This window comes from Catharus ustulatus, chromosome 14 (assembly GCF_009819885.2).
Source record: "Catharus ustulatus isolate bCatUst1 chromosome 14, bCatUst1.pri.v2, whole genome shotgun sequence".
Taxonomy (NCBI): domain Eukaryota; kingdom Metazoa; phylum Chordata; class Aves; order Passeriformes; family Turdidae; genus Catharus; species Catharus ustulatus.
In genome coordinates, this window is record NC_046234.1 from 20,731,781 (window position 1) to 20,757,861 (window position 26,081).

At 48.7% G+C, this 26,081-nt stretch overlaps 1 long non-coding RNA gene across 3 annotated transcripts in view; it reads right to left on the bottom strand.

The window, feature by feature from the left end:
* Positions 1-26,081, bottom strand: part of LOC117002907 — a 77,836-nt gene that overhangs the window by 14,401 nt on the left and 37,354 nt on the right. Inside the window, exon 1 of one of the 3 annotated variants that reach the window (XR_004419433.2) lies at positions 11,216-11,849. The exons of the other annotated variants lie outside the window; for them this stretch is intronic. This is a non-coding gene — a long non-coding RNA (uncharacterized LOC117002907). Of the gene's footprint in view, positions 1-11,215; positions 11,850-26,081 lie in introns of those variants that run through there. 3 annotated transcript variants of the gene reach the window in all.

The following is a 26,081-nucleotide window of genomic DNA, read 5'->3' on the forward strand; positions in this document are numbered from 1 at the left end:
TCCAAAACGCAGGGAGAGGGATCCAACACCCCTGGCCATGCAGGGGCTGCAGGAAAGATTGCTGGGCTGTTTCACTTGCCCTGGGTGTGTGCAGGGATCTCTGTGCTGTGATGGATGCGCTGATGTTTTCTGGTTGCCCTCCTCAGGACTGAAGCAGCTCAGCTCTGCCCCTTTGCCAACACTCACAGGGCAGATGTAATTCCAGAAAATTGCTTTTGACCCCAGCTCCCTCCAGCACCACAGAGATTTTGAAAGCTCAGGCTGAAGCACTGCCTGTCTCCTGCCTGTCCCTGCCTCAATGAATTCATATCCACCATGTGCTTGCCACGTTACTGAAATGGAAAACCAGAGTTAAATTTTGAGAGCTTTGCTTTTCAGTTCACCTTTCACTGGAAATTTGGCTGCTTTTCCTTCCCTGCACATTTCTTTTCTTTACTATCGCCAAGTCTTAATCTATTGTCTTTGTTTCAATGGAAAAAGTGGGGCACATTTTACCAAATTCTTATTTCACACAACCCGAGATAAAATCAAAGATACAGCATAATCTTAGTTATTACTACCTTGAACCGAAATAAAATCTAAGACGAGGAAAGTTTTCACTCTGTTTTGGTTGATTTTTTTTACTGTTTACTCTGGTGCATTTGCATTGATTGCTTTTGAGGCTGCTCTATTCTCCAGACCTGCAAGCCACTAATGATCAAGAATTTAACATTCACCAGCAAATTCAGCTAAAGGAGCACAGGCATAAGCACCCACCCCAACAGCCCTGCTCTGCCCACCATGAAATCTCCGCAGTCAGAGGAAGAACCAAGAGCCATCACTTGTTTCATAAGCAAAACCATTTGCAAGTGGACTGGAGAGTGAATCGCACACCAAACGTGATCACAGTGAATCCCCAGTGATCCAGGGAGAGGCTGGTGGCAGCTCAGGGCTGTCACTGCACACCACCCACAGCCAGGATGGGGGCTGATTGGTGTTCGGGCCATTGGCTCTGTGGCAGTGGGATCAGGAATGCCTTGGGGAGTGCAGAGGGCACACAGAGAGAGTGGCAGTACCGAGATGGAGGAGCTGCATCCTCCCCTCCATCTGCTGGGCTGCACCTTCAGCCGTGGGAGAAGCTGGATGTGAAGAAAATGCAAGTCCCCCACACTTCAGGGGTTTCCTTGCACAGGAGGGAGTGTGGACTGCAGCAGCAGGACCTGAAAATCCCGGGTGCTCCCAGGCAGGGGTGCCCGCAGGGGATGGGGCAGCCAGGGAGAGCCAGCAGCACCCGAGTGACCCTTCAAACAGGCTGGGCAGCACTCAGGGCAGCCTTGCTGCCGGGCGTTTTTAATGTCAGCTTTACCTTCCAGACAGGATTATTGACCTTTTCCGTGCAGTATTTAACAACCTCCATTCATCCCCACTTTTCCCTTCCCTTACACTTCATTCCCTTTGTTGCTCTGTGGTAAGAGAGGCAACAGGGCACATATTTCTGCAGAACAAAGCATTATCATCCTAACTAGAGTTTCCCGGTATTTTTTTTTCACTTTTACCATTTTATTAAAAATAATTAACTGAGAAAAAACAAATTTTTAAATCTCTACATTATTGCTCTCATTTGTCTCTGAATCCAAGGAGGTTTTTTCAGAGGCTATTGTATTAGTAATTATATATGTTGGAACAACTGCTCAGAAAGTGAGCCCAGAAAGGATTCTGACAATACTTTCCTAGCAGGCTTGGTCCTGCTACCTCTGAAGCATGTAATGCTGATGATTTAATAGAATGTATGTGAAAACAAGGGCTTGTTTTCAACAGCTCGTGTAAGTGATGGATGCATCCATGCCAGGAGCATTGGCCTAATGGACTCAGGAGGAGCTGGAATCACAGCAAAATCAGGAGCCAAAGACTTTTGCTTGGCTGCCAGACTTGGCTCCCCTGACTCCTTTGAGGCATCTGGCTGCAGGCAGGTATGACCATGAGGATAACATGGCAAGGGATGATGATTTTCCAAGATAAGGATCCCAGCTGCATCCATTTGTGCTCAAAAGCTGCAGGACTCTGTTACTGGTGCAAACTGGAGGAGGATTGGCCCCATGGTCTCATTGGGCCCCAATGGTCCAAGTCTGATTTAAGCACAGACCACTACAGCTTGAAAGGAGCCTTCTGGAGTTTTTGGCATATGTAGAATTCTTATTCCAAAGCTTCCCCCTTGCTCTGCTTCTCTGTTTACCCTATGGGCTTTTATTTAAAAGAGCACAGCCAGAGCATTGCAATTTTTTTATTTGAAAGAGATTTTTGAAATTTTATTTTTTTTTACACTGAGAAAAAAATCTTTAAAGTGTATCATATTCAGTCAATTGGCTCTTCACATTTTTTTTCAAACTTCCCCTCCACCACCTTTGTTAATTACCCACCATTTGAACAAGGGTGTTCTCCTGCCTTGATCCTGCCATGAAATCATGATGCTATATTTGTCTTTCTAACATCAAAGTCATTTCCATGGTCACCAACTGTGATGTCATAAACACATTTTTAATGGCTTGTTTACAGCAGGGAACAGAAGGAGAGAAGAGATTACGGGTGGAAGGAAAGTCTTATCGATACACAGCAATTTTAAGCACAACTGTGAGGCTGAAGTATGCAGAAAACTTGAAGCCAAAAAAATTCCTGATGAAATATCTTCTCTTCTGTAGTTCATCCCAGCACAAAATTCCCTTTTTAAGTTATGAGTGAACAAGCAGTCCCAATGGATTACTATTGTGTCAGTCAGCCCAGAGTTGTGCAAGTTACTTTGTAAGAGTGGAAGGCAGCAAACCCATGCCCCAACCCATCTGCTCTCTGCACAAACACACTCACGTCCCCAGAAACTCCCAGAAAACAGCTTGGGCAGGGCACAGGGGATCTGAGCACTATTGGCCCACAGCTGTCCTCTTCTCAGGGATCAGAATTCTCCCTACAGACACTTCAGGTGGACCAAAGGTCCCTCCCAGTTCAGGGATGGCTGTGAGATGCCACAGGTGCTCCCTCTGCATGAGGGTTTCCACATGCAGTCATCACCCAGGAGAAGTTTCTTTCAGCAGAGAAGATGCCAGCTCCAACTTGAGCTTTTGGTTTCAAGAATAGCAGGAACCTTCAAGCTATGTGGCCCCACAGCCCAGCCTAACTCCCCAAAAGGCTCAAGCACCCCTCTTCTGTCTGGGAGTTCAGTGGGGATTCACAGGTGGTGATTCTGTGACAGCCCTTGGAGACCCCTGGCAGATGGAGATGGCTGTGGCCAGCCAAAGAAAGCAGCCCTGAGCCCTGCTGGAGCCAGAGAGCAGTTTCTCCATTTTCAGAGCCCAGCTCTTGGTGTGGGGCATGGGCATGGTTTGGGGCATGGACCAGAGACTGATGCACAGGATGTTCCCCCTGAACATGAGGAAGAGCTTCTTTCCTCTGCAGTGACTGAGCACTGGAACAGAATGCTCAGAGAGGTTTGAAATCTCCCTGAGCAGAGAGATTCCAGACCCACGCAGATGTAATTGTGGCATGGGCTCTGGGATGAGAGCAGGGAGAGGAGCCACTGCCCCTTCCCCTGACCCATTCTTTGATTCTGTGAAACACAGGACCTTGCTGCACCTTCTAGGGGATGTCAGAAATGGCCAATAAAGGGCTGACACACTCCCGGGTCAGCAGAGAGCTGCAAAAGTCTCTGCTTGGAAAAGATTTTCTGCACTGGGGTCCCAGTCAGCTGCAGAGTGTCCCTGCTCTCCTGCCTGGCCCACGACCATCCCAGCGGTACCACCTGGGTGAGCCAAGCTCTGCACAGCCTGCCTTCCTCCTCCACACCTCTTCCAAGCAAAACCTTTAAGTAAAACTCATCCCAGAACCTATAGGAGGGAAGACTGGGGCTGCTTGAAGGTGTGGAGCCTACCTTGGCACTTTTGTCTCCTAGAGACAGGATGATAAGGCATCCCTGCACACGTGCTCCAAGGAGATTATCTCCCTCCCCGGCCCACAGAAAACACAGGAGCGAGAGGAAAAACTCACAGGACACTGAGACTCCTGAACCCTGATGCCATGAGAAGAATGAATGGAGCTCTTTCCCCGCACCAATCCCAGTGGGAAATCCTATTGTACCTCACACTAGCAGGGGCACATCTCCCAGGGAGCTCCTTCCCAGAGCCAGCACCGCCCCTGGCACGCAGGAGCTGGGATTTCACACACCCTATTCATCACCGAGGCATGGAACAAGGCAGCCACCATTTTGCTGCAGTCCCACAGCAGGAATAAAATGGTGGCATAGATGAAAACTGCCAGATCAAACACAATCCAGTTGCCTGTCACCACCTGCAGCTCTTCTCCGCCTTACATGTAACACTGAATTCTTAATCAGCTTAATATTTGATTTCTGGGTGCTTAAACAAACACCAAAAAAAAACCACACAGAAAACCAACACCACAGAAAACCTCACAACCCCACAAAAAAATATAATGCCATAACAAAGGATTAAGAGCCACAAAGTACCGAGATGCAAACTATGGATGTCAGAATTTACATTTCCCCCACAAAATGGCAAGTTGGCAGCTCTGGTGTTTTTTCACAACTGGCTCACCCAAAGCCACCAAGAACAGGTAGCTTGGCACATGTTCAACATAAAAAGGCTCAATATCTTTTCCAGTAGCTTTTGGGAAATGTTACAGCAGCAGAGAAGTGTTCAATTAGCTGCCATTAAACAGCCCCCTCCCCATGTTACACCAAATTGCTGCTGAAATACTCTTCAGAAGGCATTCCTGGAGGATGAAAGCAAAGGAGGCTGGCGTGGGGTTTCCAGGGAGGACAGTTACTGCAGATCATGCAGAAGAGAATTTGCTTTTTTTTTTGTTTGTTATTTGCAGATATCTTCTGCTCACACACAGAGTAAAGCTACCCTAAAGCCAAGCCTAGGCTTAGAAGCAGTGCTTTTTCATTGCTTGATCTCCCAGACAATAAAAGTCCAGTCTTGTGAAAGAGCAGGTATTGCCACTGCATAATAGTCCAAGTTTAGCCTAAAATATAAATGGTGTCTTTACAGTGCTAAATAGGGAAGTTGCTTCTGATATATTGTATCCCTGCTTTTCACTTTTCAGACACACAGAAATGCCAAATAAAACAGCAGATTTGAACAGCCCATGCTTGGGTAGGAGACTGGCTTGCAGATATTTGCCACAGCTTGCAAGAGCAGGGCAGAGTCCAACTGCAAAGTGCATTTGCACAGAGCAGTTTAAAGACACTAATGGAATTTAGGTTTTAGCATTAATCAGTGCTAAGGGAAAATCCACAGCAGAGGTGATCAGCTAGAGGATGCCAGGATGGACAATGTGTGGCTGCACCTTGATCTGCAGCACAGGCTGTGAAGATCTGGGTCCAGCTGAAGAGCCCAAAAGATCTCCCCAGGCTGGGCTTACCCAGCCACACTGACTGGGGTATCCATGCTGGCACTAAACCTCTCTTTTCCTTCTGTATGCTGCTGCCCCTAATCTTTGCTGTGCATCTTTTACATCATTTCTTTAACATCCTTGCATCAAACTACCAAGCTCTTAACTCAAGCCTCTTGACCCAGCCTTCCTTAAGGATTTCAGGGGAAGAAAAGAAAAAAACGAACTCAAACAAAGAAAAGGAGGCTCTGGTACCAAGCAACCCTTCTGTAGGAAACATCACACAGTTGGGTTATCATCCCCAAATCCTTATCTCTCAGCCCAGGGACATACATAATGCTTTTGGGAGCAAGTGAGAGCTGAAAGAGTCACAGCAGCCATTCAGGAGCAGGAAAATTGTCCCATCTTCCAGACATTTGGCCTTACTTCCTTTTTATAATTCTTTTTAGTCTAGAACTTCCATATGCATCTACTGCAAAATGCTGGGGAAAGATGTGCCTTGAGGAGAGGCTTGAAGGAGAAGGCAACGGTGGAGAGAAGTGGAGAGTGTCCCAGGAGGAGGCTATCAGTGATCAGACATCACCCACAACTGAAATCAACTGCTCATCCTCAGCTTCTGTTTCCAAACGTGATGGAAACGTGGGGAAAGGATACAATTTGTTAATGCTGTTTGCAATAAAATATCAGAAATAATATTTTTGAGCATTTGGTTTAGTAAATAGGATATTTGCTTAATCAAAAGCACCCTAAGTGTCAGTCTGTTATTATACTGGATGTAAGATGGGATCATTAAAATTCTCCTGCATATTGAGCAGCACCAGAAAATGCCCCTCATCGGGCAGCTGGGCATTTCTACCACCCCCTGAGAGAGCAATTGCACAGGCAAAACTCAGCATTAAAACTCAGTGGAAAAAAACCCCACCCTTCTGATTTCAAAGGCAGAAGGACTAACACCAAAGTTATTAAATTAATAGCAACCATGAAGGAAAATATTGAATGTCTTTGCCTTGGCTTGCTGTGTTTTTCTGAGAAAGCTGCAAAAGGAAATTTGTCAGGAGTAACAGCTTATGTTGCTCCTAGAGGCAGCCATCTGGGATGCTGAGATTAGTATTTTAGATTTCTATTATCTGAAACTCCACTGGCAGACTTTGCAAAAAGGTGTTTATAAATTCTGTAGTGCAGTTTAAGTAAAACTATTTAATCTAGGGACTAAGAAATATGTGTAATTACCGTAGGTGGATAATGCTTTTTCATTGCCATTCACAGAAATCAGTTTACCAGATATTATTCCTAAGAGGTATAATTAAAATCAACATAAAATCCAGAACACAGTGAAAATAAAACATTAGGAGATAATGTCTTTAAAATTACTAGTCCTCTGCACTGCAGTACAAGCATAATCACTCTCTGGCTAGCAGTGTTTGTTTTCTGTGTGCAGGGATGCTTTGAACTCCCAGGCTTCCCAGCCGAGCTGTTACTTTGCAGCCCATTGTGAGAAGCAGATATTTAATGACTCTCCATAATAAACTCCTTCTCTAAATAGCAAATGGGAGAAGTTCACTGAATGCAGGGTTCTGACACCACCTTGGTCTCTGTGTTACTCCTAAGCTCCCACTGGAAGCCTCCGTGGATTTTGAGGGAGGTTCCCACCTGAACCCATGTACCTGCCATTAACTCCTGCCCTGGCAAAACGTCCAGGGATGAGAATGGGACTCATGCCAGGGTTTTCTTCCCTGCTACTTAATGTTGAATCCCACACTGAATAGCAGGAGAAGCATTTCAGAGCCAGGTACTAGTACCAGATGTTTAATTCTGCTTTCTGCTCCTGCAGAAGACATAACCTGATGTTAGATGCCACCTCTCATTATAAATCTCTGGCCTTCCTTGTTAATGAAAGACTTTGTTTTCTTTTTGCAAATGTCATTAAGCAAAGAACAAACTGATTGCCTAAATTGATTAAGCAGATTCATTCCTGTGAAAAATTTATTATTTGCCTAGTTCATTTCATCAAATCAATTCAGAGGAAAAAGGCTCCATGAATTAAACTAATCACAAATATATATTTTAAAAGCCAGTCGTTTCTGGCAGGATACAGTTAGTGCAGTCAATCACTGACACAATAACTGAATTTTAAAGTAGCATCTTGCATTGCTTCTCAGAAGTTTATTTGTTTTTTCTTTCAGAAAATTGGTACTTTGGGGACAAACTCTTCCCCTATTTAGTCCTACACATTTTGAATAAGCTTTTGTGGGTTCCCAGGAGTCATTCTTGGGGAAAAAGCTCAAAATAGTTAGCTGGCATTCTCTATAAAACAACAATCATACACTAATTAGAAAGGTAACTGTAATAGGTTAAGAAGAATTTCCTATTGCTTCAGTCCAAACTCTTGAAAAATACCTGTTTATAAAAACAGAATGTCATTAATTTATTAGGCTGAACACACGGATTCATAAGGCTCACTCACATCACAGTCAGAGAAAATTCCTGTATAATTTTTTGCAGGAAAATCAAGCCCAGAATGCTAATATTCAATTCAATTCAAAAGAAAGCTCAACCACCACATTTACATATATATCTATATATAATTTTTTTAATGTTTCATGTTTTTATTCCATTCCCACAATATTGCACGGTGTGAGTTTTGATTTCAAGGGCAAGACTACTTAGTTCTGGGCTCAGCTACTGAAGTGCAATGCCTCTAATTTATGGGTTCAGAGTTAGCAAAGCAGCAGAACAGGGACAGATCAGCAACTGAGAGGTGAGAGCCTCGTCTGCTTCTGAAACCAGGCTGCAAAATCCCATGGCAAGAGATAGCAAAGAGACAACTGCAGACTCAGTGGATTGTTCATTGGAAGTGACAAAGGCAGAGGTGGATGCCATTTCCTACAGCAGTGCAGAAACAGGGAGGCAGCAGCAGCCACACTCTGGGCTCTCTGTGCCCCCGGGACTCTGGGCAGTGTCCCCCAGCACATCAGCCCATCACACTGCTCCATGAAGGGAACATCATGGGAGCATTCAGCACAGGCTGCAGCCCACCATCCCACTGCCAGAGCGGCTGCTGCCAGGAGATGCTCATGGGCCATAGCAGGTATTTGATGCAGTCCCCTGTGCTCTGTTACTTCAAAGTCAAATCCAGTCTCGGTGCAGGAAGAGCAGATTTATTTGGGAATGTTTAAGTTGCTGCCTTACCAGTTACCCATGCTCAACTACTTCTCAGAGTGAAAAAAATCTGACTAGGTAATTTCATTAAAAAAACTGTGTATTCACCATTCTAATTCTTTTTAGCATTCCAAGGAATGGAAAACACCTCTCAGGCACAGTTGCCAGCTAAGCCAGCTTCCCCTTCCTTATGGCACTAAGAACCAGGGCACTTTTCTGGAAAGTGGGAGGGATAGAGCCACTGGAAAGCAACACCCAGGTGTGCTGGGAGCTGCACACAGGGCAGAGAGGAGAAGCCAAGGAAAGAGCTCTGCCAGCTCCCACTGCACTGCTGACAAAGCTGCTGCCAGCTGGGAAGTAACACAAATTGGAACTGACAGAGAAATGTGACAAATTCATTATTAATAGCACAACTATTTTTTAATACGGAGAAGGCTGTACTAGATTAATAAAAACAGGCTTTTGTATTCCTTTCTGACAGTGGTGATGGTGTGTGATCTCCAGAAAACTGAGTGCTGCTGCTGCTGGCTCTGGCTGGCATGGGGATGCTGCAGCAGATCCGGCAGGGACAGGATTTCTCTCCAGGACACTGCAGCTCCTGCACACTCCAGAAGGTCACGCAGGCTGGCTCTGTGGCAGGCTGAGGCACTCACACAAAAGGTCAGCATGCTGGGGAAACCTGCATACAGCTCCTCCTCGGGGGGCTCAAACCTCTTGGTGTTCATTAGAATCTGCCTTGTTTTATCTCAACCTATGGTGGGTTTGGAGGAAGATTTATTTTTTAAATAAAGAGCAACCCATGGCATGTATCAGAGACCTGCTCACTCCAGCCCACCACTCTGCAAACTAAAACCACAGTAGCACAGGTGGATTTCTGTTTCTCTCCCCACCTACCACACACAAACACGTATCTGCACACCCACAAGCTCTGAAACCACCTATATCTCAGTCTATGTATAAGTATACATATTTTTATTCATACTATGGGATTGCTTACCTCAGGTGTACAAATGAAACCTATCAGTGTGTAATATAAATACTTCATTTAACATCCCATTAGCATACATTCCCTCTAGCTCTGCTATTTTTTTAACCTGTTCTCTTCAGAGGAACAAAAACAGTGTCAGGGAAAAATATTTCAAACAAGTCAAGAAAAGGAGGAGTTTAGGGAAAATGCATTCACTCAATCCTACTGTTTCCACCTTTAAATCTAAGTGTAGCTGCAGTGCATGGACGACTTACTACACTGTTTCAGAGGAAAATAGTTTAGTTCTTTAGAAGAAAAAAATCTGATAAAAATCTCCTCTTTTTTTTCAGCCTCCTTAGCATTTTCTGCCACTCTTTTGCATTTACCAGAGGCGGGTTCCACCACCCCTCGCTGCTTTCCGGTACTAAAGGTCTCAGCATCCCCCGGTGACAGCAGCATCCCCGCACGGCATCCTGGCATTGCCGGGCTGGGAGGACGGGGCAGGTTCCTGCCGGCCTGACACGGCCACAGCCTGGAGCTCCCCGGGACAAAGCCAGGGCAGGGAATGCGGCTCTTAGAAAAACAGATGTGACACGGAGTCGCAGCAAACACGGCCCGGCGGTGAGAGCCGAGCCGCACGCCCCGGTCCGGCTCCGGCGGCGCTGGGACGCGCTCGGCCGAGCGTGGCGGCTCCCGAGAGCAATCAGAGCCTTCCCAGGAGGGACAGGAGCAATAAACCATGTGGCAAGCTGTCACTGTGGGGGAAAAGGGGCAACTACGGCTGCTGTGGGAATTGCAGCTGGTGGGATTCAGCGCCCGGCCAAGCCGCTGCCAGGGAGCGCTGGGAGGGCGAGGGGCGAAGGTGAGGAGGGGACGAGCCACCGGTGTCACCTGCTGCTCCAGCCCTCCCAGTTCTCCGCCGGGCAGGAATGCTCCTGCAGCACGGAGCCCGTGGTGCAGCCCCGCACAGCGCAGGGATCTGCTCGGACACGGGAAAGGTGAATTCCCAGAGCCTGCTCTGAGCCACCAACCCTGCCATGCGACAGCAAATTCCCAACGTCCGAAGGAAAAGTTCACACACAAACTTCTTTCCTGACTGTTTTAAGTTGAAGGTGACACAAAACAAGAAGCATTTCTGGTGGGGATGGAAACACAAGGGGCCCCTACATCCCATGGAGGGGCAAATCCCTTTCCCTGGCTCTTGCCCAGCGGGTGCCAGGGAAAGCAGCTCGGCGTGGCCCAAACCAGCCTGGAAGATCCTCCTGCAGCTCCAGTTTGCCTCAGCACCCCCTGCCCACGTTAACCATGTCCTCCCCGAGCTAACCGGGGGATCGGTGCCGTGACCGCGGGGATGTGACCGGAGCGGGGACCCGGGAACGCGCCCGGAGCTGCGGGGCCGGCACCGAGCACCGAGCACCGAGCTGGGCCCGAGCAGACGAATTAAACCCGGGGGGTGACGGCAGCCGCGCTGGGATCCTTTGAGCCGCTGCTATCAGCACACAAAAGCGATGCCGAGCAGCCGAGCAGCACAAAAGAGGTGGGGGGCAGCCAGACAAGAGAAACGGAGGGTGGAGCGAGACAAGAATGGGAGAGGAGCTGCAAGGACAAGGAGGGGAGGGAGACACGCACGCACACACAAAAATCAGAGAAAGGGAACGACAAGGGGATAACAAGGGGGGAAGAGACCCAGTGGGGGAGGGCGTTCCTCACCTGGCCCGCTCCCTCTCGCTGCTCCTCTCACTCTGCTCGCCCTGTGCAAGGATGCCAGGGCAGAGCCCTGAGCTTGGGCTTGGACGCCCATACCCAAGAGGATTTTCCTGTTTGCCCAGGTTTTGCATTGCTACTGTGATCAGCAGATCTGGAAATGGATTTGGAGTAACTGGGTGAGTTTCTCACCAACAGCCATATTCCTCATTCCCATTCCAAAAAATGAACCTTGGATGATGCCACAGTCACCAGCATCTGCTGGCAAAACCTAAAGCTGGTCCTAGTTAATGCCGGGTTAGGGACAGGCACGGATCAGCTGAGGCAAGCAAGCTGCCTCTCTAACCACTGTTCTGGAACATAAAGATGCTGATGGCTCACCCAGCCTCGCTCCTCTCCTTTACAAGCACCCACCAACACTCAGGGGACCAGAAATGTCCACACTAGAAGATGCTGTAGAGCTAAAACACACATCAGCTTTTGTTTCCTGATAAAGCCTCCATAAACGACAGAGTAAACGAAAGAATAAATGTAAACCTCCCATCGCTCTCAAGGATATTTGAAAAGCTCTCATGTTTCCAGTGTTTCATAAAACAAGAAAGTCAGAAATGGAAAACACATTTTAAGAGTATGAACTTGCAGGGAATTCAATAAAAATGCATTTTTCTGACTGAAAAAGTATCTTTATCTTCAGGAATGCAAACTAACACTGGTGGCTAACATGTCTCAGGCTGGCAGCTCTGGCAGCTTCACCTTCGAGCTCCAGTGCCCCTCACACAGCACAGCAGCCAGCACTTCTCCCATCTCCCTCCCCAACCCAATATTCTTTTCAAGACTAACTCTTTTTTGTTAATTTTCAGGACTATATTATTTTTATTAGGATATTTGTAGTTTTATATCTTTATTTTTCCAGAGTACCAGCCCTATGGTATTCACCCACTAAAATAAAAAATATTACCACCTTTCTCTCTAAAGCCATTTCTGCTGGTTACCAAAACCACCAAGAGAGCTGACATCACAGAAAGGTTTATTTCTAATCTCTGTGCTCTGGTTGCTGCAGCACACGATTCTTCAACTCACATGATCCAAACATGGTCCAGAACTGGACTGGTCTTCCTTGGTCCACAGCTCTCCAGAGCAAACAAAATACCTGAAATGAACCAAACCTGCTGAAAGGAACTGGAAGTGAATGCTGACATCTCCAACTCTCCTTGTTTGAGCCTCCCCATGGGGAGAAGATTGATGAAAAATAAGAGAGAATGGGGAAAGATGGAAAAAAAGGAAGAAAATTACTGGGAATGATCAGAAACAACTCACACACATGTTCATAGCCTAAAACAAGGATCATGGATGAATTAAACCTTGACTTCAGACACAGTTTGATGGGAATAAGGATTTAATTTTCAAACACTAATTTGCATATTGTTATTTTTTTTCCTAAAGCTGGGGCCAACATCATCTCTAGTTTCCCAATAGGGGTAGAGCAGAGAATTTATGGGTGCAGGCATTAAAATGTTCACAACACCTCAAAAAATGTTTTGTTTTGTTATAAAAACCCCTAATATAGTTGTTAGGTTTCAAATGTGCAAAGTGTTAACCTCACCACAAAAGTGACTTGAAAGAAAGATTTTTTGATCAGCACAGTATTGAGGCTAATTCAGTTCATATGCGTTGAGACAGCTGTGGGAGACAAAATATTTAAAAAAACTGTTGCCCAGGATCTTTTACAATTTCAAGTTACTTCTCCAACAGAATGATGAGGTCTAACCCAAGGATGAGCTGCAAAACATCAGGCAGAACCAGGAAGAGGAAGAGGGAGAGAGCCAAGCCTCCTGTCTGTCACTACACACGTTCGTGTGTCCGGGCAACACGTTTCAGGTGATGGGAAATCCTTCCATGAGCATAGGTAACTCTCCAAGTAGGCTCTGTAGTTTGAATTTAACTTTTTTGATGCCTGCTTTTTGACTTCCAACACTGAGCATGATTGGAGCACTATCAGTGTGTAATTTGGGAATTATAATACGTGATGTGCTTCGAAATAGGAGAGATCTCGGTTCATTTGAATGGAAGAATTGATCAGGGAAAGGGGAGATGGGTTGGATTTGAGAAACCAGTAGGGGTATGGTAAATGTTGCCTCTGGGCTGATGCTGAACCCTTCTCCTCTTTCACATTCTTTATCCATTCAGGATAACCTGGAACACATCAAATGGACTTTCCCATGCAGAGGCCTCTGGGAAGCAGTTTAGATACACGATTTCAGATGCAAAAACTTCTTCCCAGCCCAGGCCATCACACAGGAGCCAGCTCCCGAGCAGAGTGGAGACATCTCAGTCTTCAAATCTTTCCCAAACTCTGTCAGGATACCCTGAGTCTTTGTGATCCGACCGAACATACGTCACGCTTCCTCAAGTTAATAATAGATGTCCCAGGAAAGAAAGCTCTTGAGGTCAGGGAAATTTTTTTCTTTCTTTTTTTTTTTTTTTCTCTCTCTCTCTCTCTTTTTTTTTTCATGTTGTCTTTTCACTTCTCCTCTGGAAGGGGTGGGGGAGTCCAAGTGCAACCCCGAGCTGCCTGCTTGGCCACCCCTCGCCCACCTCCCTGGCCAGTAGCCCAGAGCCCGCGGCTGCCAGCGCTGTGTTTGCCTTACACAAGTGTCCCCTGAATGAGGAAAAATAAATAGAATACACAAACATATGACTCTTCTTAGCACAAAGCCTCCCACCTCCTCCTTGCTTTTTTTAATATTATTATTATTATTTTTTCCTCCTCCTCTGGCGACATAAAAAGAGGCTACGTCTGCCCCTGTTGAATGTAAATGCCTTTGAAGTGGAACTAATCATTTCAAGGATAGTTTGCGTTGTCCTAACAACGCAGCTGAATTGCGAAGCCCCTCTTTTTGTTGAAGATATGTTTTCTTTCTTTCAGCCCAACCTGATGATGATATACTGCTTTCACGCTCTGTCCTCCCGCATCGTAAATCTCCGCCACCGCCTTGCCCGGCCCGAACTCGCCCACGCCAGCGGGGAGCGGCCGCGGCTGCCCCGGCGGGGCCGGGCTGGGCCGGGCGGAACCGCAGTGCGGGGAGGGAGGCACGGCAGCTGGCCCTGCACCCCGCTCCGTGCGCTCTGGATCCTCCGTTCATCGCTCCTGGTTCCCTCCATCCCCGCCACAGCATCCCGCATCCCTGCGGGGCTCCCCTCCAGGTGCCCCTCATCCCTCCTGGTGCGCCCCTCCAGGTGCCCCCCATCCCTCCTGGTGCGCCCCTCCAGGTGCCCCTCATCCCTCCTGGTGCGCCCCTCCAGGCGCCCCCCATCCCTCCTGGTGCGCCCCTCCAGGCGCCCCTCATCCCTCTCTGTGCGCCCCTCCAGGCGCCCCCCATCCCTCCTGGTGCGCCCCTCCAGGTGCCCCTCATGCCCCTTGGTGCGCCCCTCCAGGCGCCCCTCATCCCTCTCTGTGCGCCCCTCCAGGCGCCCCTCATCCCTCTCGGTGCCCCCCTCCAGGCGCCCCTCATCCCTCCTGGTGCGCCCCTCCAGGCGCCCCTCATCCCTCTCGGTGCGCCCCTCCAGGCGCCCCCCATCCCTCTCGGTGCGCCCCTCCAGGCGCCCCTCCGCGCTCCGGGTACCCTTCATCCTCTCACATCCCTCTGGGCACCCCTCCATCCATCTGGGAACCCTTCATCTCCACACCCAGGCATCCCTCATCCTCACTCCCCTTGTGCATCCCTTCAGACTCTCCTCCCTCCCGCCGTTCCGGGCTCATTTCCTTCCCAATCCCAGGGTCCCACATCACCCCGGTGCAGCCCTTCGGGCACCCCTCCATCCGTCCCCTTCTGACCGTCCCTCCCGGCCCTCCAGGCATCCCGCGGTGCGCTCCGAGCCTCCCCTGCCGGCGCTGCGGGCAGCCCGGCCGCAGCTCCCGTTAATGCCATTAGTGACAGAGCTCGGCTTTCAATCGGGGCTCGCTGACACGGCCGGGCTGCGCGGGCGCCTCGGAAATTCAGGTCAAGCGGTGAGGCTCGGGTTTCACGGTCAAGGCTACCGGGAGGCTACCTCGAAATGCCCCACTGGATGGACAGACAGACAGACATCGGATGCACCATAGGCAATCAGCAGGCAGCTCCCCAGCCCCCTGCCCAGACCACAGCTTTTCTGAACCTCCCCTTCCCACAGCAATTCTGGATGCTTTGCCCAGCAGGTCCCATTCCTGGCCAGGACCTCTGTGGTGGGGCAAATTCTGGGTAAATTCCACCCCCAGCAGGCATTGCAGTTCAACAACTCTTTTATATGTATCTATATCTATATCTATATAAATATCTATCTATCTATATTTTTTTTTTAAGAACACAGAAACATATTTTATTTACTGTCTCCTATAAATTATTTACTACCAGGACTGAGGTAATTCCATTAAAGCCACATGGTTTGTGTATACAAAACAGTTATCTGGGGACTCCTTTTGCCATCAAAAAGCCACACTGTTGCCAGAGAGCAGGGAAGGATGGGGGCAAGAGGAACTGAATGCTGGAGAAAGAGGCCTCAGGAAGCAGCACAGGAATGGAAAGAAACGGCTTTGGCCCCAGTTTATGAGACCCTACAAACACAGAAACAGCCACCTCCCAGGCAGGAGCTGGCAACAGGGCTGGGACCAGCCCAGGCTCATCCCTTCCCTCTGAGCTGCACCGAGGATGGCACCGGGGCTGACAACACGGGCAACCAAAGCCACCACAGGCTGTGCCCGTGCTTCCCAAACGTGCCTGATTCCCAGGAGAGCAGCAGGTACCAGCAGCACTGCTCTTCACCGTGCTGCCCTTGGCACAGCCCTGCTGAGCTGTCCCTAACCCAACCCCAACCCCAACCCCAACCCCAACCCTAAGCTGTCCCTCTGAGAAGCCTTGTCCCCACAGGTGGCACCGTGACCCCCAGCATGGGCTGGTGAAGGCAGTGCCAGGCTCTGGCCCCAGCCCAGGGCTCCCTGGGGATGCAGCTCTCCCCTCTCCAGCTCCATCTGCCCGTGGACACACCAGCCCAGCACCTCTGCCCGGTGGGACAGGGCTGCTCCAGCACCCACAGCCCACGCTCACCCCAGGGCTCTTTGCAGCCTTCAACGCCTCTCAGGAGCTCAGCTCAGAGAAGATCAACGCCGAAACCCGTGTATGCTCCCCAGGGGGGCGAGAGAAACAAAACAGCGAGATAAATGAGAATTCCGGGTGAACATCAAGAAACTGTTTACCCTCAGAAAGTGCTACATTAACAATCACTCTGTCTACAAGCGTCTTCCTTAGACAAAACTCACAGATTTTCCTGTTTTAGGCATGAAGATGAATGAGTCTATCTCTCTCTCTAATATCTTTTGCCAACTCGTACAGGGGCATTTGCTAGAGAAGCAGCAGAGTTCTTGATCCTGCAGCTCTAAACATCAGAACACAAGTCTAAGAAAATCAAGGTGTAAAGTAGCTGGAGATAAAACTGCCAACTCCAAACAGCCAGGGCTTGTCTCTGGCTAAAATATGACATTTGTGCAATACTGATGTTTTTATATTTACCTAAATTAATAACTCAATCACACACCTTTCTTACATCTGAAGTTCTCTGCATTCCCCCTCTGTTACCATGTACAGTCCATGAACCCTCCCAATCCCTTCAAGGGAATGCAGGGCCTGTGAAGAATGGAGTGGAAAATGCTGCTTGCTCCTTCACCATCAGGGAAATGTAAAAATGTTTCTAATTAGTGAACTTCAATATTTTAGATTGGCTGTAATTCCTTCAATGGTCGTCATCACGTTGGCCTTGGGACAGCTCTGCTGACACGGAAAGAAGGAATTGCTTCCTTCTCACACAGATTCAGTCACACTTAGTTGGCATTTTCCTGCCCAAACAGACTTTGCTCAAGAACATTAATACATTCTTCACACAGCACTTCATGCCTAAAGCATGGCAAACCTGTTCTAGTGTATATCAAACCAAGGTGTTGCTGATTAGTGTGGATACAGCAGCTTCTGAACCTGCACACAGGGCAGACAGGCAGGAGAAGTCCTGTCACAGCACTGGGGGTTGTGATTTCTCCAGGCTTCACAGCAGCCTTGGAGCAGCTGAGCAGCAGAGGGACCAGCGTTTCACCTGGCTAGGCAGACACACCCCAGCCATAAGCACTTCTTGGCTGCCTCTCCCATCTCCCAAGATTTTCCAGTGCTTTTAAAAGTCAGATTTAATAGCACTATTTGTAGAGCAGACACTGAGCAGGCAGCCTTTCCACGTCAGCTCCTCCAGCTCCACTCAGACATGAATTGCCACACTGGAGGCTGAGATTTTCCCTCTAGGAGAACAACCCATGGAAGCAGAGTCCACCACTGCCTGGTGTGCATGAGACACCAGGGAGGATGGGGGGTTCAGGGCTCCTGATTCATGAGCTGAGCCTGGAAATCACACAGCTCCTTCTGAAGAATGCATGTAGTTCTTTAAAAAGAACTTTTTGTTTCTCCAGATCACATTTTTGACCCCAAAAGTGGAGATTCTAATACATGGCCCAGAACTTTATGGTAACCCCAACAAACCTCAAAGATTGTCAATATCGTAGAAGCACAGAATGGGTTGGAAGCAGCTTTAAGGATCATCCAGTTCCCACTCTCTGCCATGGGCAGGAACACTTTCCACTGGACCCGGCTGCTCCAAGCCTCACCCAACTTGTCTTTGAGCCCTTCCAGAGATGGAGCAGCCACACTTCTCTGGGGAACCTACTCCAACAGAGTTTGAGCCAGGAGCAGGCTCTCCCCTGGCCATCAGCAGGTGTGATGCCTGGGCTGCACGGCCACTGGTTCTGCTTGCACCAGATCAAGTCCCTAAATCTTCCTAAAACAATAAACTTAAACACTCAACATACCTCTGCTTTCATTTCAAAGAAACTTAATTTTTGAACATATTTTGTGTTCTTTAGCTACACCACCTCAGTAACCATGGAAATTTTTTATGACCACTGGCAAACTCCCTACTTTTTAATTACTGTTCTACCCAGCTGCTAAGCAAGTGCTTTATGATTAAAAAAAGTGGGGAAAAAGAAGTGCAGGAGTTGCCAAAATATTTGAATAATTTTGGTCCCTCTACATCTTGAAAATACACATAAAACAGCCACTTTTACCATACAAAATGGTGATGTAAAATATGCATATTTTTCACCACAGGTGCTTTTGTTTTTCCCCTTTCTGTGTCATCTTTTCCCAAACTATCCTGCAAGGAGCTTGAAATTTTCACTCAGTCCTTCATCCACTCTTTGTTTATTGAGTTAAGGCAGAAACAGGCAGTGTCCAAAAAAAATTTAAAACCCTCCCCAAAAAAGGAGAAAGCCTGAACTTGAAGTGTCCTGGGATAGATTTTAAAAGGTTTGTAAGACAAAAGAGTGCCAACAGCATGTAGCATGAGAAAAGCTTAATGTTCAAAGAAACACCCTTCAAAATTAATACATCTGATGGAGCTGCAAAAGCCTCTTTAGCAGCAGCCTGCCTGCATTACCAATTTTGGACAGCCTGGTGACTCTGAGACTCCTCTGAGCAAGTGTTTCAGATACGTTTTCTTTATGATGCTGCAGACTGTCAATCTTTACAGAGCATCAAGGAGAGATGCTCTTAAGAAAATATTTTGTGAATACCCATAAGTAAAACTAAGAACAAATAAACCTAATTTTAAAAAAATGATTTTTCTCCCTCCCACTCTCTGTTTCCCCCTCTCCTCCCCTCATTAAAACATGGCTGGATTCTGAGCAGTGATAGTGATCCAGGACACAACTCTTCCGGGCGTATGAGACCAGGAAATATCACTGCAGCAGCATATGAAGATATTGCCTGGAGTTTTTACGCTGAAAACATTTAGCTAGATCTCAGACCTTAAAGGGTGATGTTCTTCCCATCAGAATAGTTGCTGAGTCAAAGTGAAAAAAAACTTTTTAAATGCAAGAGTAGGAGAGCCCCATCTGATCACAAACACACTCTGCCCTGTCGGACAGCATGGATTAAATGAGGATGTGCTCACAGTGATGCAGCTCAGCTCTGCCTGCTCCTGAGGGCAGCCTCCATCTCCCCGGCTGCAATTCTGGCTCCTCTATCCCTGCACCCTCCTGATGCAGCAACCCGCAGCACCAAGCTCTGGTGAGACACTTTAAATCTCATTCTTAATTTATTATTATTTTTTAAAAATCTCTCCTCATTCAAACAGTCCCAGCTTGAGGTAGCTTGATATATCACTACGCCTGTCAGGGAGATGGTGAGAATAATACGAGCAAAAAGGGCCAGGCTGCCTCTGGCACCGAGGGGCTGCCGGGGGCTGGGGGCACAGCTCAGCATCTCCGCGCTCCGCCCGGCTCGGTGCGAATCGCTGCTGAAAACGCTGCGGCACAGCGACAGCTCCGGGAGCGGAGCTTTGCCTCCACCCTCCACCTCCGGCTGCTCTGCCCAGCCGGCATCAATTCCAGCCCCTGGGACAGACAGCCCTTCCTGGCACCGCCGGGCTCCCCACCCTGCCAAGCTCCTCCCCAGAAAGCAGCTCCCAGGCAGGGCTGCTGAGCTCCCCCGCACCTCGCACCGGGATGCAGAGATGCGCTCGCTGCAGGATCACAGCTCTGGGGCAGGACAAGGTCCTACAGCCAGGGATTCTGCTCCACTGGGATACTGAGACGAGATTTGCACGATGAGAGCATGCTGTGTGGCAGAATTCTGAGGGTGAGAGCCCAGGTAATTCTGTGGCAGGGCAGCCTCATCCATGGGGCGGTGAGGCCATACCCTGCATACCCTGCATTGGCCCCCCATGCCCGCGACTGCTCAGCGGCATTCCCTGTGGAGAAGTTACCTCTCCCACGGACACCTGCCCCTTCTGAGGCTCTGCATTTTATCATATAGGAAAAATTATTTTTCCCTGTGTATCTCCTAATTTAACAGGCTCCACTGTTATCTCCAAAAGCACTACACCAGCTTACTCCAAGAAAGTTTCTGGCCATATCCCAGCTTATCCTGAATCTACTGGGAAAAACCTGCATCCTTGGGAAAGTACCTCTAGAAGAATTATCCTGGGTGAGCTGTGAAGGCATAACCAGGAGAAATGAGCCCAAGCACCTCACCTGTGGCATACACAGAAGATGTTTCCAGCTTCCTTGCTGCTAGAGGGGTTTGTGCACTAAACCCCAAGACAACAAGGAGCTGGTGTTTAGTGAAGGAGCACAGTCAGCACACACCTCAGACCAGGGACAGCGCTGAGAGCATCAGTCCTGCAGGAAGGGCTGTCCTTGCTCCTTTAGCACCTAAGCTCTGCCCTGGTGATTTGCCAAGGTTTTTCACTGGGCATTACAAATTTCCAGCACAAACAAGTGGCAGCTCTGGACAGGGGACAGTCCATTCACCTGAATCCAGGGCAAAGATCCCTCTTGACTCTCTCACAAACAAGATGTTTCCATGGAAAACACTGCACTTACTCAGGTACCACCAGCAGAGACCCAGGGTCTGGCTCCATCTGCAGCTTTCCCCATCCCTTCCCTCCTGGTCACAGGAAGGGCTCAGGCAGGAGGAAGGGCAGGATCAGGCCATGAACCGTCAGAATTACAACTCACATCATTCTTCCACATCATTTCATGCACTTTTGTACACACCCAAGGAATGAGTGCCTGAGTTTAATGATTAGGTCACCCTGAGCATCATCTGCACAGGATTGCCTTAACGTTCTCCGTATTTCCTCATTTCTTTATTACTCTATGATAATTACAAGCTAAAGAATTTTCCAATTAAGGCAAATTACAGGAGCAAATGCGGCTTAGTGTAAACAATTAGCATCATGCTATTGCATGAAAATGTTTATTTAATCCACAGATTTTCCAAAAGTCTATTGTATTAAGAAAGAATTTGTGGCAATTCTGGTGCCTTCCTTAGTTTCCCATTCCTGCTGAAATGAGAGCAGCAGCAAGGCTGGAGTATGTGGACCCTCCACCCTGACAGCACTCACACACACATCACCCTTCATTCTGCTTGGGTAGCCAATGTTTCGTGCTCTGGGATATACCTCCCACATCAGGAGGCTGAAGGAAAAAAAAAATCACATCCCTGACTAATCTCTAGCAGTGTCAATCTATTTGTTCTTCTTCCCAGTCAAGAAATTAGAAGCCAAATTCTTAAAGCACTCTTCATAAATATTTTCAAAAGGTGAAGCAAAGATCAAAGCAATATACAAAATAGCTCCCTAATTTTGTTTTGTTTTATTTGTTTTATTCAAGCATAAGAGGGGCATTAGGAGGCAGGCTGTGATGATTTTTAATGATTGTGTTATTCCAATGTATCTCAAATCTTTCCCTGCATTTTATTTTTAAATGTTTTCTACTATGGGGCAACAAAGAGCCATTCATTCTGCCTAGCAGAAACCTTAGTTTTGATTAAGCACTTCTGGTAACCATTTAGGGTGCTAAAATCTATCATTGCATTTAATTATCCTTGTTTTTTTATAGTCTCCTTTATTGCTCATTAAATTACTAAAGATGCTTCTGTGGTTTGTTCTTAAGGAAGGATCCAGCAAGAAACATATGCTGGTGAAAGGTTGCTCAGGTTTCCACAGCATCTGAAGCTGTCAGCATAAATTCACTGACTTTGTTTTATCAAAGGATAAGCAGCTCTTGTAAAACCCTGGCACTTTGGTCACCAAAGTAATAGTCACATAAAAGAGGCCTTTCAGGTACCGGGTTTGGTGAGCAGCATTATCCCAGGGTTCAAAACATTTGGACTATAATTCAAAGCTGAGCCAATAATTTTGGCTGTGAACATGGATGTGAAGGTATTTGCTCTCCCTGGGCCAAGCCATCTCGGCATGTTTTGCAAATAACGCTGAGATGTGCAGCACCCCTCGGGGTGTGACCAGGAGTCCCCACCCTTCACCCCGAGCCAGATGAGTGTACCAGTGGGAGACCTTGAGGATGCCAAAGCACTGAAAATACTGCCCTTCAAACACTTCAAAGCACTGGAGATACTGCCCACTGCTCCACACAACACGAGAAGATGGTCCCAGAAGAGCAGTGGCAGTGCTCTGATCACGCCACACCTACGGGTGAACAAGCATCCCTTGTGCTGGTGCCACTGCTGATTGCTTCCTCCTGGTTTCCTGGTGCTGGGAATCTTCTGCTCTTAGAGATGCTGTGGGTGGATGTGGATGGGTCTGGGGAGCATCAGCTCCTCCTGCATGTTCCTCTGCATCCTCCCAGGACGCTGCAGCCAGGATGGCTGTGTTAGAACAGTGTTTACTTGGGCAAAGCTGGTAGCCAAACAAGGGAGAATTTTCAACCTCCTGATAGTAACACTGACAGACCAAAGCCACAAAAGTGCAGTAAATTCTTCACTTTTTCCCCTTCAAACCACGTGAAAGGATGCAATAGAGTGGCAGATGAATCCATTGTGGGCACACACCGTGTCCCAACACACAGTCTTAGCACTATGCCTCAGCCCAAGAGCCACATGTACCAGAAGAGACTGGAAAACTTGTGCTTTCCTTCTGAAAACCAACAGCCACTACTCACCCTCACCCCTCTCACCTCCCTTCCTTCTGCAATGAATTCAAGGGCTCAGTATCATGTTCCCTGTCCAGGAACATGAAGTCTTCCCCATGCTCCATGAAGGCTGACAGCAGCACTGTGGAACGTCCTCAGCCTTTTCCAGACACCCAAAATCAAGATTTCCCTCTTGTCCCATCCAATGCCAGGGTGACAACATTTTGGCAGCAGGTTTTGCTTTACACCAGACTTTGCAGTTTGGTGAGCTTTAAAAGAAACATGTGCTCCCTTTTTGGCATTTTTTTATTGCTTCCCCAGTCAAGGTACTGGAAAATGGTGATCATAACACATGTGGATGTATTAAGTCAGTAATAAGATTACCAGCTGATGCTACAACAGAACAGTGGTTTTATCTCTGTTTGGTTATTTTATGTAATATTGAAGCCACATCTGTATTTAAACATTATATTACACTGTGGTTTTGTAATCTCAAATGAAAGCTCTCCAGTTAATTCTCTGAGACTCATTATGTTCTCGGATTTCCTTTAAACTGGTCTTATTCTGAACTGTATTTACTTAACTGTCAAACCATAAGCAGTCTATATGAATACAGCAGGGATTTCCCCTTTTCATAAATTTATGCACTTTACCTTTTATCAGCTTAGCAAATAATATGGCTCAAAGGTTTTACAGGTTTCCATTTCCTCTGCTGTTACCTTTTTGCTTGAGCTTGTCTTTGCTTTGCATTTAAACCATCCTGCAGGCACATCCCAAGCTGCAGTTTCCTTGGGGCAGGATCTATGGCTTTAGGAGCTCTGTGTGCCTCCAGAGCAGGGAGACACTCAGTGTCCTGAGCAGGAGGGTCTCGGGATGGCAGGGATGTGAGACGCCAGCTGTGGTGCTGGCAAAGTCTTCCCTATGGGCTGCTGTAAGTTCAGCTTTTTGTATACCCAGTATGGCCAAAACCATGGCATCATCATCCAGGGAAAACACCTTTCCTCTATTTGTGTCTCTCAAATCAGCTGTGCAGAAATAATTTTCCCATCTCTGCTACCAAACCATTTTGACTGAACAACAAGGACATCATCCAAACTGTGGCATCCCTCCCATCTCTGTTTTGCTATGTGCCAACTTTTACACCTCCCACAGGGCAGAGATGTTTAACCAGGGTGTAGAGGAGGCCCTGATCAGCTGGGCTGAGCCAGGCTGGAGCAGATCCAGAGGGACCAAACCGTGCTGGCACCTCATGGCAGCGGGGCTGGTGCCAGCACAGGGATGCCCAGTTCACGCTGCAGTGCCCTCCATCCCAGTTAGGGACATCTCCCCTGTCAGTGAAACATCAGAAAATAAGAAACCCAAACTAAAAACAGAAGAAAGCGTGTGAGGGACAGGAAAACATCCAGAAATTCTACAAAAGGTTCATCCATGTCCTGCCTGTGATCACAAAACCAAACCCAAGGCTGCTCTGAATATTCCTGCTTCACTCCTTTTCTTTCCAATCCTGCATCCTCAGAGCCTGAGCCCACCTTCTGGGCCAGAAAGGCACAACAAAACAGTTAGTCATGCTCCATAAAGCTGCCTCTATCCAGCCACCCATGACTCTGCCCATCACCTGGACGACCCAAAGTCTGCACTGGAGAGAACCAGCACAAAGTGCTCTCACCAGTTACAGTGGCCCAGATCCACATGGCAAAGGCCCAAGGTGACATCTCTGAAGGTGGGAGCACCAGGAAGCCAGAGCTCCATCCCTTCAATCAATGTCAGCATTCAAATTGGACCAGCAACAAAATCCAAAACTGGGCTCAGAGGGTTTAGGGACAGCACTGAGTAACCCCCAGCCACCCTCCCTACCAGGTATTCCTACAGCTTTGGGGGGACCCAACACCTCTGCATTGTGTTCAGGTGTTTCCACCACAGAAGGCACCACTGGGAAGCAAAGCCACGTTGCTCAAGAGGAGGTAGTGAAGCAGCACGAGAAAGGGAATATTAACAGGCAACTAACGTCAGAACAGCCCATACCCAGAGAAAAGATTGGTGTTCCCTACTCTGGAAAGCTTTTCTGTCCATCTCCACTTCTATTTCTCCTTTGGGAAAATCAGACAGGGAAACACAAGCCTCCAAGTGCTGCCTAGTTGCTGGCAGCAGGGGAAGGAGCCACCTCCTGCCAGAGCTGTCCCCTGTGCCAGGCAGTGTCACCCCTGTGCCAGGCAGTGTCACCCCTGTGCCAGGCAGTGTCACCTCCTGTGCCAGGCAGTGTCACCCCTGTGCCAGGCAGTGTCACCCCTGTGCCAGGCAGTGTCACCCCCTGCCCTGACCCACCCTCCTGGGGCTGCTTTCCACAGGTTGAGCTCCCCGACACCACAGCAGGAGGGGCTGGCTGCCAGCACAGCTAACGGGGCTGTTTGTCGGCACTTGGTGCTCCCAGAATCACAGACGGAGCTGGGCTGGCTCCAGGGCCGCTGGACCTGCCCGGTGCCACCTCCGCAGCAACAGCACAGCTGCTGTTTATCAGTTATCTGCGTTAAAAGCTCCTTCCCCTCCCAGCGCTGCGTTTCCGAGCTCGGATGGGCAGGAGCAGCATGTCCAGGCTCTGTTTCGCCAAACGCAGCCTTTGGAAGCGTTTCCCAGCATCGCACCCGGGTCTTAGCAGGGATTGCAGCATTCCAGCGGCTCTTGGGAACTCGACTCAAACACAGAGTGATCGCTGCGGCTTCTCCTCCGCAGGCAGCCCTCGCCCGACGGCATCGCCGCGTTATCCGTGCATCCCGTTATCTCAGCATCCTCCTGCCCCGAGCCGGACCCGGCGCGCTCCCGGGGCTGCGAGCCCCGCACACCCACACCATCACAGCCTGGCAGGCTCACAAACCACTCGCCCCGTCCGGGCTCGTCCCCGGGAGCTGCCCCGACCCCCCCGCACCCCTCCACGGGCGAGCGGGGTTTCTGATCTCCTCGCCCGTCTGATCCACCCTCCCCAGTTGGACCGGGCTTCTGATCTCTCAACTACTAATCCAATCTCCCCCCCAGCTGCTCCGGGACTCTGATCTTCCCTCTTCAGCTGCGCCAGGCCCGCTGATTTCCCCTGGCTTCCCTAAGCCTCTGATCTCCCCTTCTCAGCTGCTCCCATCTGGACCCTCGCTGTCCTCCAGCCGCAGACAAAGCCCCAACTGCAGCACGGCTCCTGCCCAGCCCTGCCTGCAGCACAGCTCCTGCCCAGCCCCAACTGCAGCACGGCTCCTGCCCAGCCCCAACTGCAGCCCGGGGGCTCCCACCAGCGGGGCAGCACAAGGCTGGGGGACAGGCAGAGCCCCAGGCTGGCCGGGTCCCTGCTGCTGGGTGACTCCATGCCCAGGACAGGTCCCAGGGCACAAG